A 12,060-nucleotide genomic window follows, 5' to 3' on the forward strand; every position below is an offset into this window, starting at 1 on the left:
GCAGGGTGATGGATGTCGGCATGCTGGTAGACGTCGGTAGCTGATGGCATGCTGGTAGCTGACGGTAGCTGACGGCAATGGTTACGTCGATGCTGGCAGGTTGGGTGACGGTATGACGGAAGATACGCGAAATTGCACAAAAATGATGACGACATGAAAAGGAAAGGTGCTATGCAATGCTAATTAAAAACTGGCTTCACTTCTTGCAAATAAATTTATAAAACAAGATTTGCAACAAAAAAGTAAGCTTGCGTAACTTGCGTTTTGCTCTGTCCATTCATGTCGTGATCATTTTTCTGCTATCCTGCTACAATGCTCTGGAAACTTATCAAGAATTTTATGAGAGCTTAGAGGTGTGTGCTGGGGTGCTTAAAAATACTGCACAAAACGAACTTGGTTTTAACGTTGAATATATCATCATAAATATCAAATATGGTGACTATCTTCGAACAGGTGGGCAGCTGAAAAGAAAAAAAACTGAGTTACACACTGCAGCTTATACAATCCAGATTCACTCAAAACAAATGTAGACGCACATTTAACATGCCTCCGTAAACATTCTGAGATTGTCACTCCGATGTGGTCCCTTGCTTCTGCCATTCCTCTTCGGCATAAAATTCGAAAATCTGCAGAAAGAGAACATTTTCACCAATTTAAGTGGAAATCATTCTGCTAGGACTCCCTTCAGGTCATGGAAAGGTGCTCTGGACCTGCACGGCTCTAACAGGCATCGCATAGTGGTAATGCCTTTCCCTGGAAAGGATTGTAGTGAGACGCAAGCGCACATGCATGCAAGCAAGAATTTCAAGAGAACATGCGTTAGCAGCAGGTAGGGAAACAAGTAAAACACCCTCGTCTAGAAGAATTCTGCGCTCAAAGCGCAGCCAGTGAATACCAGACGCAAGAAAATGTAGCTTCAGGTGAGTGTGTTTAAGGTTAGGAACAAGGTAAATTCAAAGGTGAAGAATGCCAGATGACATTTAACCTGGTTGGATGCATTGAAGCGACGAAAAAAACGCACACCGTCTTGAGGTGAAAGTGCTGACTAAACAAACGCTTGCAAAAACTTCAGCAAACCTGTGATGAATTTAGAGAAAGTTCAACACTATGAGGACAACCGAGCTGTGCAAGCACTAAAGACCCTTTCAGAAGCCGCACAAAAAGGATACAGGTGTGCCAAATTTGTCATGGAACAGATTATAAATAGTGATAAGGCGCGCTGACTAGGCAGGAACCCACGTTGCGGGAAAATGCGATGGAAGGCGACTTCTTGTAAAGGGTACGAGCATGTGAGGGGCAGAAAACTGCTGGAGCTGCCGTGTCAAAGCACACTAAAAATCTCGTCGGACCTTTTGCAGGAGGCTTGAGTAACAAACCTAATAAAGGAACGGCTTCAAGTGGAGGGACAAAGCTTGCGATCACTAAAATAGCCATACTGCAGCCTGATTACTGACGGAATGTCAATGCAGCAAAAAGCAATTTATGGCTGTCAAGTCGACAAAATTTTCGGCCATGAATCGGCTGTGAACCTCGAACCGGCAATGCCACTGAAATAGCCTGCAGGCTCCTTTGGTTTGTCCTGCGGGGGCTTTCCACAGCTGATGTTATCCCCTTAGGGTATTTTTTTACCGGGAACCTCAAGCATGACCGGCTCCGTAACCTGAATTTTAGTGGGCTCAACTCTGTGGAAGAGGCGGGGTTCCTCATTATCCGTATTGCCACAGACATCCACCAGACAAGCAACGCCATGTTTCTAGGCATGTGGGTTGACAACACACTACAGCATGTTGTGCTACATCCAGTGCGGGAAAACGACCCACCGTTCCTGTTAGTTAACCAAAACACCTCATTAAGAACCTCAGAACAAATCTTCTAGAGAGAGAGGGATGTTTACTGGAATGCAGAAAGTTAGGGAATGTTTTGTTCTCAAGGCCCCCTTAAGATCCAACAAAAGTTGTGAATTGTGAACCCAGTTCGACTCTTAAGCTGATCGCACATTGAGCTGAACGTGGAAAAAATGAAGCTGACCCGCGCCACCTTGATATTTTCGCATGTCATCATCAGCAGCCCGAAGTTCCTTCAGAAAAAGCCCAACGCTCACGAACAGGCTTCAGAATCCAAATTCCAGTAAAAAAAGCAGAATAGTGCAATCGCATATAAAGGACCATGCATCTACTCCACGTAAATATGTGACTGCAGCCTGTTCAGCAAGCTGTCTCAAGTGAAGCATGACAAAGCGCAGTAATACTGCCGAACCCAGAACTGCTAGCGCGGATGGCTGATTGTGTGGCCACTTTCCGAATTGACGCCGCCGCATTACTGATAATAGCGCGCGCCACAGGCAACGCGGCGGAGGGAAAGAGAACTATCGTTCTCACAGGTGGAAAGAGCATTCGGCGGGCTGCACCAAAAGAGGGACATCAAGCGGCCGTGTCAATTCTAAATGTCACATCTTGAGCATAGTAGTTTTCTCTTTTTTACTAAGAAATCCCACCTTCGTGAATTTGTTTCAGCAGTCCAATGAACAATGGCGGCAAAGGTTCAGGTTAAACATTACATAAAGACGTTAAATACAATACATCCAAATTCACTGATTCCAAACTCAGAGAGCAATGAATTGCTGCAATGAAGAAGCCGACATGCACACAGGAAGACCAAAGCACCTCACTCTCTGTCAAATTTTGCAAGTTCTGGTAAAGGCCGATCCACAAGACGGACCAGGTCCACAGTCCAATCAGTCACGTGACGCGACGTCAAGGTCCGCTGCGGTCCGACCCAGAGCAAGGCGCATCCACACGGCGGCCCGGCTGAGCGGACCAGGAATAGCCGACCGTCTGAACTCGCAAGCGAGAAGGTTTAACACAGGCGGCGTTTGGCCGCGATAACATGTAACGCACAAGCCTGCACGAACCATTTAATCCCCACAATAACAGCCAGCCACATGCATGCGGGGCGGGCGCACTCACGCAGCCGCCGGCGTCGTTTTGGCTACACGACGAGCGGCGACGGCGGGGCGCCCGGGTTGCATACGGCTCGTCACCACTCGCTGGAACCAAATCCTTCCTTTATAATGAGGTCCACATGCGTGAAACAATATGATAATGATGGCTAGCATCGCACTAGTAAGAGACATAGGGGTATCTAGTGATAGCGCGCATTAAGTATGCGCCGCGATTGTAAGCGTAGCCCGCTAGCTATCCCACCGGGGGTGATTGACAGGCTCCTTCGAGCGCTTCGAAACAGCCGCGCTCCCGCGACGTTCTGTATTGGCGCAACTGGACCCAGCTCCGCCCACGCGACGCGGCCGCTGTCAGACCACGCTGATTGATGTCGCGGTCCGCCGTCGAGACTGCGGACCGAAAAGCCTCGGCGAATATTTGGACCGCGAAGGCTGCGGTCCTGCGTGGTCCAACGGTGGTCCGCGCGAACTGGTGACGCTCATCAAGTGATGTGCGGACCGCGGTCCAAATAATCGTTTTGGTCTGCAGTGTGGATTGGCCTTAACTGAATTTCCAAGTGCACATCATAGCATTGCACTGTAATTGTATATAACTAGGTGCTCACCTATTATAACCAACCTGAAAAACAGCCAGTGACATCTGATGAGAGGTCCATCCAGATTATCAAAGTAGGGCATGCCAGCTGATCTCCACAGCAAGGTGTAACAGTCAGCAGCCTGCAAGACGGAAGTGAGTGGCAAACAGCAAGAAAGTTGCATTAGCCTTAATCCTTCAAAGTTCTAAATGCGACATTAAGGTGTTGAGCAAGGGGTTCTTCACACTCCAAGTGAGAATATGAGAACGTTAAAATACCACATTACCTGGATGTAAGGATGGCAGAAGTGACTATCACAGCATATTGACAATGTCAACGATCAAGTTTCTAACTCAATTCTCTCTGCAAGTAGATACCGTTCATTATGACCAGTTAATGTATGCGTAAAAAGGTGCCGAGATTGGCGCTCTCATTGCTACTACGGCAAATTGCCTCCACGATTCTGTGACAAAGCGCAGACTTAAATGATGATAACGTTGCCTTAACATTTAGGCAGTGTCTAGCGTTCCCTCCAGACGGAACGCTAAAAACTGCTAAAGTTCTATCCAGACTGAACGCCAAATCAAAACCAGCTGATTAGCCGCCATTTCTAGTTCTGGAATTTGGTGTAGTGGTTCCGCGGCTGACTACGAACGTTTAGTCCCTGGTTTGATTCTCGCACCGTTTGTTTTGTGTGTGACCGTGGTTAGCGTTTTCTAATAGCAAAACTTCACGCCCGCTTTACAATTCACGCGATGAGAGCAGTCGGTCTTGGGTTTTTTACTCAAGCGGCCGAACCGCTCCCGCTCGCTGGAGCCAAGGCCGACGTAGCCACCGCCAGTTACGCCCGATATCATCTAATTATTACCAGTGATTAATAATTAACAGTGACTCTGGCTAGTCAGTGAGCGGAAGCGGTTTGGCCGGTTAGGTAAAAATCAAGAGAGGCAGCTCTCAACGTGAGTTGTGTTTCCTCTGGACGGAACTTTAGTGACTGTTGCCGTTCCGTCTGGACGGAACGCTAGACACAGCCTAACAATTATACTGAAGGAGGCTGGAAAGGCTATGTGATGAACTCCTGAACAAAAATACAAGTGAAGCAATTTTTTTGTTTCTGAAGTCTCTTTTAGGTGATTGCAGCTAAAACCAGGTTCAATTCTCCTTCCCACGCAGTGCTTGAAGCCCACATGATGTGTCGGTGCATGTTTTCAACTGGAACCGTCAATATCATGGCAACAATCTTTTTACTTCAAAACATGCATCTAATTAGGCCTTAATACTGGCCGCGATGTCTTAGGGAAGCATAGCGAACCAGATTTAAGGTTGTGCTCACGTTGACATCAAACCCATTCAAACGATTTTCAAACATGACAATACTGCATTACTGCCAATAATGAAAATAGCCAGGGCTTAAAAAATTATTGCGACGAGAAAGAGGTTATCCTCTTCGGAAAAATTTAAAAAAAAACTTTCAGTGTGATATAACCATCAAGAAAAGGCTGTACTCCAACCTATTCTCTAGCGGTATATTTTCTAGAACTATATTTATTTGCATCAAGTCGTGTTTTTACAAAGAGTGTATTCTTTGCTGTGCAATGATGTACACAAGCTACTAGAAAGAGACCTTCGGCCTTAACCAGTCCAGAGGAGACGCACTTTTTTTTAAGCATTTGCTCTTGTGCGGGGTGCACTCATCTACAAAATGAGAGCCCAATACAAAATTTAACTGAACAAAAGGCATGGCCGCGAATTATTCGGAGGCGGTAGTGAATGTTGCAGTGCTTAAACGCTCTCAATGCGCGGCCAGCATTGCTTATGCCTCTGCACCAGACGCACGATACGCATGTAGTTTCGACGTGGTAGCAAATTCGGGTTGAATGTACGTTTTTGGTGCTACTGATACACATGCACAAACATATATGCGATTATCGAACGATTGGAACACTCAAACATTCACTGCACATGCGGGGCTTGCGAGTGCGACGCCAATTTCAGCCATCGTACCCTCAATCTGAACGCAGAGAGCCTTGTTTGTACCAGTGCACTTTACTGAGTGACCGCTTGGAAAACTGACAATCCCTGCAGTGTAGTGCAGACTTTTATGCACTTCGGCTACAAGTTACCTAAAGCGTACCACTCCAGTCCAGGTACGACAAATGATGCGAAGAAGTACAATATCGCAATTCCTTAAAAACTACCCACACAAAAAAAAACACAACTGTTGCGAACTGAACCTGGAGCGGACGACCACGCCTATTGGCGATCGGTTGTTGCGAGCAACAAACCGTTTAGCCAACGTAGCAGTATGATCCTACTTCGCTCAACAAAAAGCCTACAAACGGCCGAAACACTAGGGCTCTTCGATTTACAGACTCGAATTCAACCCGGATATGCCGCCGGAGTCCGAGCATTCTCCGACGCCATAAGGATACACAAGAAAATCGAATGACTGACTGCTTTCAGGGAATCTGCGGTGAGTACGTGACTGTAAACCCAACAGATCTACTGTTCCTACTCCCGTGTCGAAAGGCTGATCTACGTAACCCTCAAAATCAGTCGTTGTCAAAAAGCATTAGGGCTAAGGCGATGCAAACGTCTAACACGAAACGAAACAGCCCTGCCCTGTTAAATACACAAGTAAAGTGCGAAAAGTAGTACTAGCCTGCTACTCCCAAAAAGGAGCCGATGTTGCCTTAGTACGGGGCTGCGGAAAATCGCGAATTCCAGCTACATTGGCGTCGGAAGGCCGTCGGTGCCAGTGACCAATCACGCGGCCTAGGTAGGTCCCCTCTGCCTGGTCTAATTGGCCCTTCGAAACCTTGACCGTGAGGCCTGCCTCCCTCAGCCTATTTAGCCTACGTGTTCAGTTCACGTCCGAGAGAATATCGCTACGTCGTCTAGACAGGGGAGCGCAAAGCTCTCTATTCCCTTAATTAAGCACCTTGTCCATGAGGCCAGAAAAAATTACACCATCTTCCCGTGGGGAACCCTGAGGAGGATGCGAAGCATTATGGGGATTCCGTGTAGGATCCATTGTGTTGCCGTTATGTTGTTTCAGTCGATGATTGGACTTGGCAGCAGCAGTAGCGGCGTGAACACGTCGCTAACCACGGAACTGCCCCTGTTGCAGGCTGCCGTGACTCGAGTGTCCCACCGCCCGGAAAGCGAAGACCACTGCCTGCCGCTACGCCCATCCTGGAACATCCAAAGAAACAACCAACATCAAGCAAGCAAGGGAGGGCTCGACGCTCTACAAGCATCGTCTGCGCAGGCGCCATCCGGGAGTCCTGCCAAGATAAACCAGCGCACACCCCAGCAGCTTTCACTTGGCAGCAGCGGCAGCGGCGTGAACACGTCGGTAACAACAAAACTGCCCCTGTTGCAGGTTAGTACAGCAATTTGCAAAACTTTCTCTCAAACTGTCACTGCCTCTGCCGCTGCTGTCTGCTGCTATTGATTTCTTGTAAGAATGTCACAATGGTTTGTCGAATGTTACTCGCCTGACTGCCTGCGCTCCTAGGAAAAATGTCTCTCGTGTGTGCGTCTTGTAAGGCAACCATTCGTGATGACGTGGCAAACGTGAAGTGCTCTGAGTGTTCAAACACTTACGACTTTGGAAAATGTGCTGGCGTAACCGAGAAATCCTTTAGGTCAAAAAGCAAATCCGCAAAAAAGGACTGGTGCTGCCTCACGTGCCATGACATTGAGTCTCCAACGAGCAGTCGGGAAGGTGCTGACTCTGAGCTTGACATAAAGGTAGCTCTCGCCTCTATCCTCAAAAAGCTTGATAGCTTGCCTGAATTGGCCAAAAAAGTTGAGGAAATGGAACAGGCTGTCAAAAATCTGTGTATAAAATTCGACGAGTTTGAAAAACAGGCTTCGCGTCAAGACAGTGAAACAAACGCACTAAAGAAGAGAGTAGCTCAACTGGAACGCAAGGACGACATGAACCAAGTCGTACAAGCGCAACTTCAACAGGATGTTAATAAGCTTGAGTACCGGAGCAGAAAGCTCAACCTAGAGATTCATGGTCTATCGGTTGCGCCTGACGAAAATCTACTTTCCATTCTAAATGGAATCGCCAGGAAGCTTGAAGTACCAGCCCTGACGGAAGCCGACATTCAGACGATACACACACTACCGGCCCGCCCCGATAAGACGCCAGGAATAATCGCTTTTTTCGCGAGACAGACAACAAGAGACTCGTGGCTGAAATCTAAAAACAAATTAAAGAATGAACAACCGCCTATCTTCATCCAGGAGAGCATGACCCGACAGAATAGGGACTTGCTTCGTGTGGTGAAAGAGTGAACGAAAGATAGCGGCTATCACTTTGCTTGGCACACGGATGGAAAAATTCTGATCCGCAAAGATGAAGGTACGCGTATACTTCGCGTCAAAAGTGCCAATGATTTGGACCGCTTCAAATAATTACGCGCTCTGTAAGGTCTAGAGATGCAACATATCTAAAAAATGCAATGCCCTTATCTCTTGCCAACTGACCTTCCCTGTATCGCTTCCTCGTTCTCGGCTGCTTCGTGAAAGCTATACATGTGAACGCGCGATCAGTAAAAAATAAAAAAGAATCCCTGGATGAATTTTTTAGTGAATTTCAGTTCAGGTTCTACGCGATTATGTTGAGTGAAACATGGAGCACAAGCGCGAATAACGTCTTCAAATTGGCAAACTATACTACACATTACCTCAATAGATCTGTGGGCCGTGGTGGAGGAGTAGCACTGTTGCTCGATATGAGTGTAAATGGTGAAATACTAGCCCCGTACAGTGTCATTACACCTGATTACGAAATATTATCGCTATGTCTGGGCAAACTAATTTTTACTCTGTTTGCTACCGCCCACCCAGTAGGAATGTGACAATATTTCTGAAGTTTTACGAAGAGTTCTTATCGTTTGTTCCTCATGGAAAGTACACGCTTATTGCTTCTGGAGACTTCAATATTGATATGAGCTGTAATATCTATTATGCCAGAGAATTTAATACTGTCTTGCCTTCAAACGGTTTTATTAATGTGATTGAAGTTCCTACTCGAATGACAACTGAAAGCCAATTCACTTTAGATCTTTTTATTACAAATATTTCCCATCCAAAACTTCAGGCAGGTGTCCTATCATGCCCTATTAGCGATCACCTTCCAGTATTTTTGTGCATGGATACGCTAGCCCAACCACTGAAGCATCAAGTAGGCATTAGATTTCAGAGCATAAATGAGGCTTCGCTTTTCGTATTGCACTTATTCAGGTAAACTGGACACCCATTCTCACGCTTAATATTTCAAATGAGGCTTATAATAATTTTCTGCGAATTTTCAAGCAACTTTATCATTTTTATTTTCCTTTTACAACACGAAAACCACCTAGAAAGTCCCGGAAACCGTGGATTACATTCGAGCTGCGACATGAAATTAAAGTGAAGGACAAGCTCTATAAAACGTTTTTAACAACGCACACAGTCGATGATTGCAAGTTTTTCAAGCAGTTTAGAAATAGATCGACGAAGAAACTGAGAGCAGCCCAAACGGAATGCTATTCCGCATTTTTAGATATAAAGAAAGGTCGTCATGATGTTATTAGGAGTCGGTAAAACTTATTACTTCACCGTAATAAGCCACAGAATCAAGTGTTAAATTTGAAAATTGATGACAAAGAACTAATTGTAACTGAGCTGGCCAATGAGTTTAGCCATTTTTTCACAAATATGAAAGCAGACGGCTCATTGAGGGACGCATGCGAATATATGCGTGTTCCGAACGTACATACAGTATTCTTAGAACCTGTGACAACACATGAAGTGATATCGGTTATAGACAACTTAAACAATAACAAATGTCTAGATATTGACGATATTCAAATAAGGCCTCTGAAACATGTTGCAGATATAATAGCACCAGTAGTTGCACATATATTTAACACTTGATTGATTGATTGATTGATTGATTGTGGGGGTTTAACGCGCCGACGCAACGCAGGCCATGAGGCGCGCCGTAGTGGAGGGCTCCGGATTAATTTTGACCACCTGGGGATCTTTAACGTGCGCCGAAATCTCGTACACACGGGCGTTTTTGCTTTTCGCCTCCATCAGAAAAGCGGCCGCCGCGGCCGGGAATCGAACCCGCGACCTCGTGCTCAGCAGCGCAACGCCTTAGCCACTGAGCCACCGCGGCGGGTTATATTTAACCCTTGCTTAACGACATCAGTATTTCTAGAGAAAATGCAGATAGCCAAAATAACAGTCCTGTTCAAAAGTGGAGATCGCGAAAACTTCAGCAATTATAGACCCGTATTTATACTCCCTATATTCTCAAAAGCCTCGGAAAAGGTTTTGCATATCAGACTAATTAAATTCATGGATAAAGACAGCGTGACTACACCATGCCAATTTGGATTTCAGAAAAACAAATCTACAGAGCTCACCCGCCTGGAGATAGAGCCTTTGTAGTGGAAATCTTCATAGATTTCTCCAAGGCATTTGATTTGGGGAACCACGAGTTACTTCTAAAGAAGCTAGAGTACTAGGGAATTAGGGGCCAAGCTGCATTACTCATAAAGTCCTATTGGTCTAAAAGAAAACAAACCGTCATTATAAACGATACATAATGAAACCGGTTTCTTCTGGCGTCCACAAGGAAGTGTGCTTGGTCCATTGCTGTTTAATATTTACCTTAATGACATTATAAATACCAACCAGGATGCAAAATTTATGCCGATGATGTGAGCGTTTTCTTGTCTGGTGGAGATGTCCATGGTCTCATACAGGCCTGTAACATATTGATCGCCGCGCTGAAAAGATGGTCGAACATGCGTGTAAATGAAAATAAGACAAAAGCACTAATATTTCATCCGAAAAACAAACCAGTTCCCTCCCACGATCCCATTATCTTTAGCTGTCGACAAATAGAAGTGGTGGGTCAGTTTAAGTGCTTTGGTGTAGTATTTTTGTCCACTATGTCATGGGGAAATCATGTAAATCATGTTGTCTCGTGCTTGGGAAGGATAACCGGTACCGTTGGGTGTATCAGATATATTCTCCCAAAAGCGGCTACTATTGTATAACTCTTTATTTTACTCTCATATGAACTACTGTCAGCTTGTATGGGGAACTGCCACACACTCACTTCTAAAGAAAATTCATCTTTTGCAAAAAACGTTCCTTCGTTATGTTTTCAATGTGAAGTACTGTGCGCAAGCAAATGTCTCTTTCTTGAAGCAGGTGTAATTACAATATATGACTTGTACAAATACCTGGCTGAGTGTTTGAATTAAAATAGAAACCAGAAGGAATATAGACTATATACGAAATCTGGCCCATCTTCAACAAAAAAAAAACAAGTTACCCGTTCAGAATGCAAGAAAGCTGGTTTGTGCCAATGGTGCGCCTAAATACCCGTTGGGAATGCTTGAAATATGCTTGCCTTCTCTTTTGAACATGTATAACTGTGACGGTTTTGATTTGTTCAGATGTACGGACCGGGAACTGCGTTGCAGGTATAAATAATGTATTTCAGCTGAATTGTTTCTGTACATCATTATGCTTCAAATATGTATGTTTGTTTTTATTTATTTTTTGAGGAACCTGTTATTTCTTAGCCCATTTATAATGTAAGGCATGAAGCTTGTACGCGTGCGTGATTTTGTTTCTAGCTGTAATTAACCGCTTCGCTGTTCAATGCTACTGCTGGTGCTTCTCTGAACGGGGGCTGCGGCCTAGAGAAGCTGCAATGACGGCTTTTTCTGCAGCTCCTCTGTCTCTCTTTGTATGTTTTTGAGGCAGAAATAAACATTATTATTATTATTGTTATTATTATTTACCGGAGCACGAATGGGAACGTAGTGTGAACCCCCATTTAGAGAAAGAGAAATGTAGAGAAATGTAGAGGCAGCGAGGAGACCAACACCCGCGTTACCTGATCGAATCCCTCCTGGTTCTCGTCATTCTTTATTGCGTGCTCGCGCTCCTACCCCGCTGCCCGCCTTCTTCGTCCTCTTCTCTGGTTGAGCTGCAAGGCACGTGGCACTTCCCGCCACAGCTTTCCCGCGGGAAATTCCACATCCTCCTCTAAAGCTTTCCGTTCGTCGTTTCTGTTGACGTTCAGCTTCGCGTGCCTTCGTTGTATCAGTAGCTTTGTGATGTAGTTAGAATGAGTAAAGGACAGAAGGCGCGTTCGTAGCACATGCTCCCGTCTCGGTTTGTAGCGCACTAGGAAGAGCGCCACGTACCTCCCGTTGCAGCCAGAGAGTCGTGGGATCGAAATCTGGCGTCAGCTAACTATTTCTCTTAATAGTGGACTGCGCTGACGTCAGCCCAAATGCTGACGTGGCTGACGAGACGCGCGTCCGCAGTAGAGTACGGACGGCGGACAACAACAAGGGAGGGAGGGACACAGCCCCGAGCAGGAGATGTTTTGCACCTAAAACAGTAGGGTGCATTCTTCAACCCGAAGCTCGAGACTTTCGGTCGGAACGTTCCAAGAGGACATATGAATGCGGCATACCTGCTAGTCTGCTC

Source organism: Haemaphysalis longicornis, unplaced genomic scaffold, assembly GCF_048455015.1.
Source record: "Haemaphysalis longicornis isolate Haplotype H1 unplaced genomic scaffold, Haemaphysalis longicornis Haplotype H1 scaffold_3, whole genome shotgun sequence".
Taxonomy (NCBI): Eukaryota; Metazoa; Arthropoda; class Arachnida; order Ixodida; family Ixodidae; genus Haemaphysalis; species Haemaphysalis longicornis.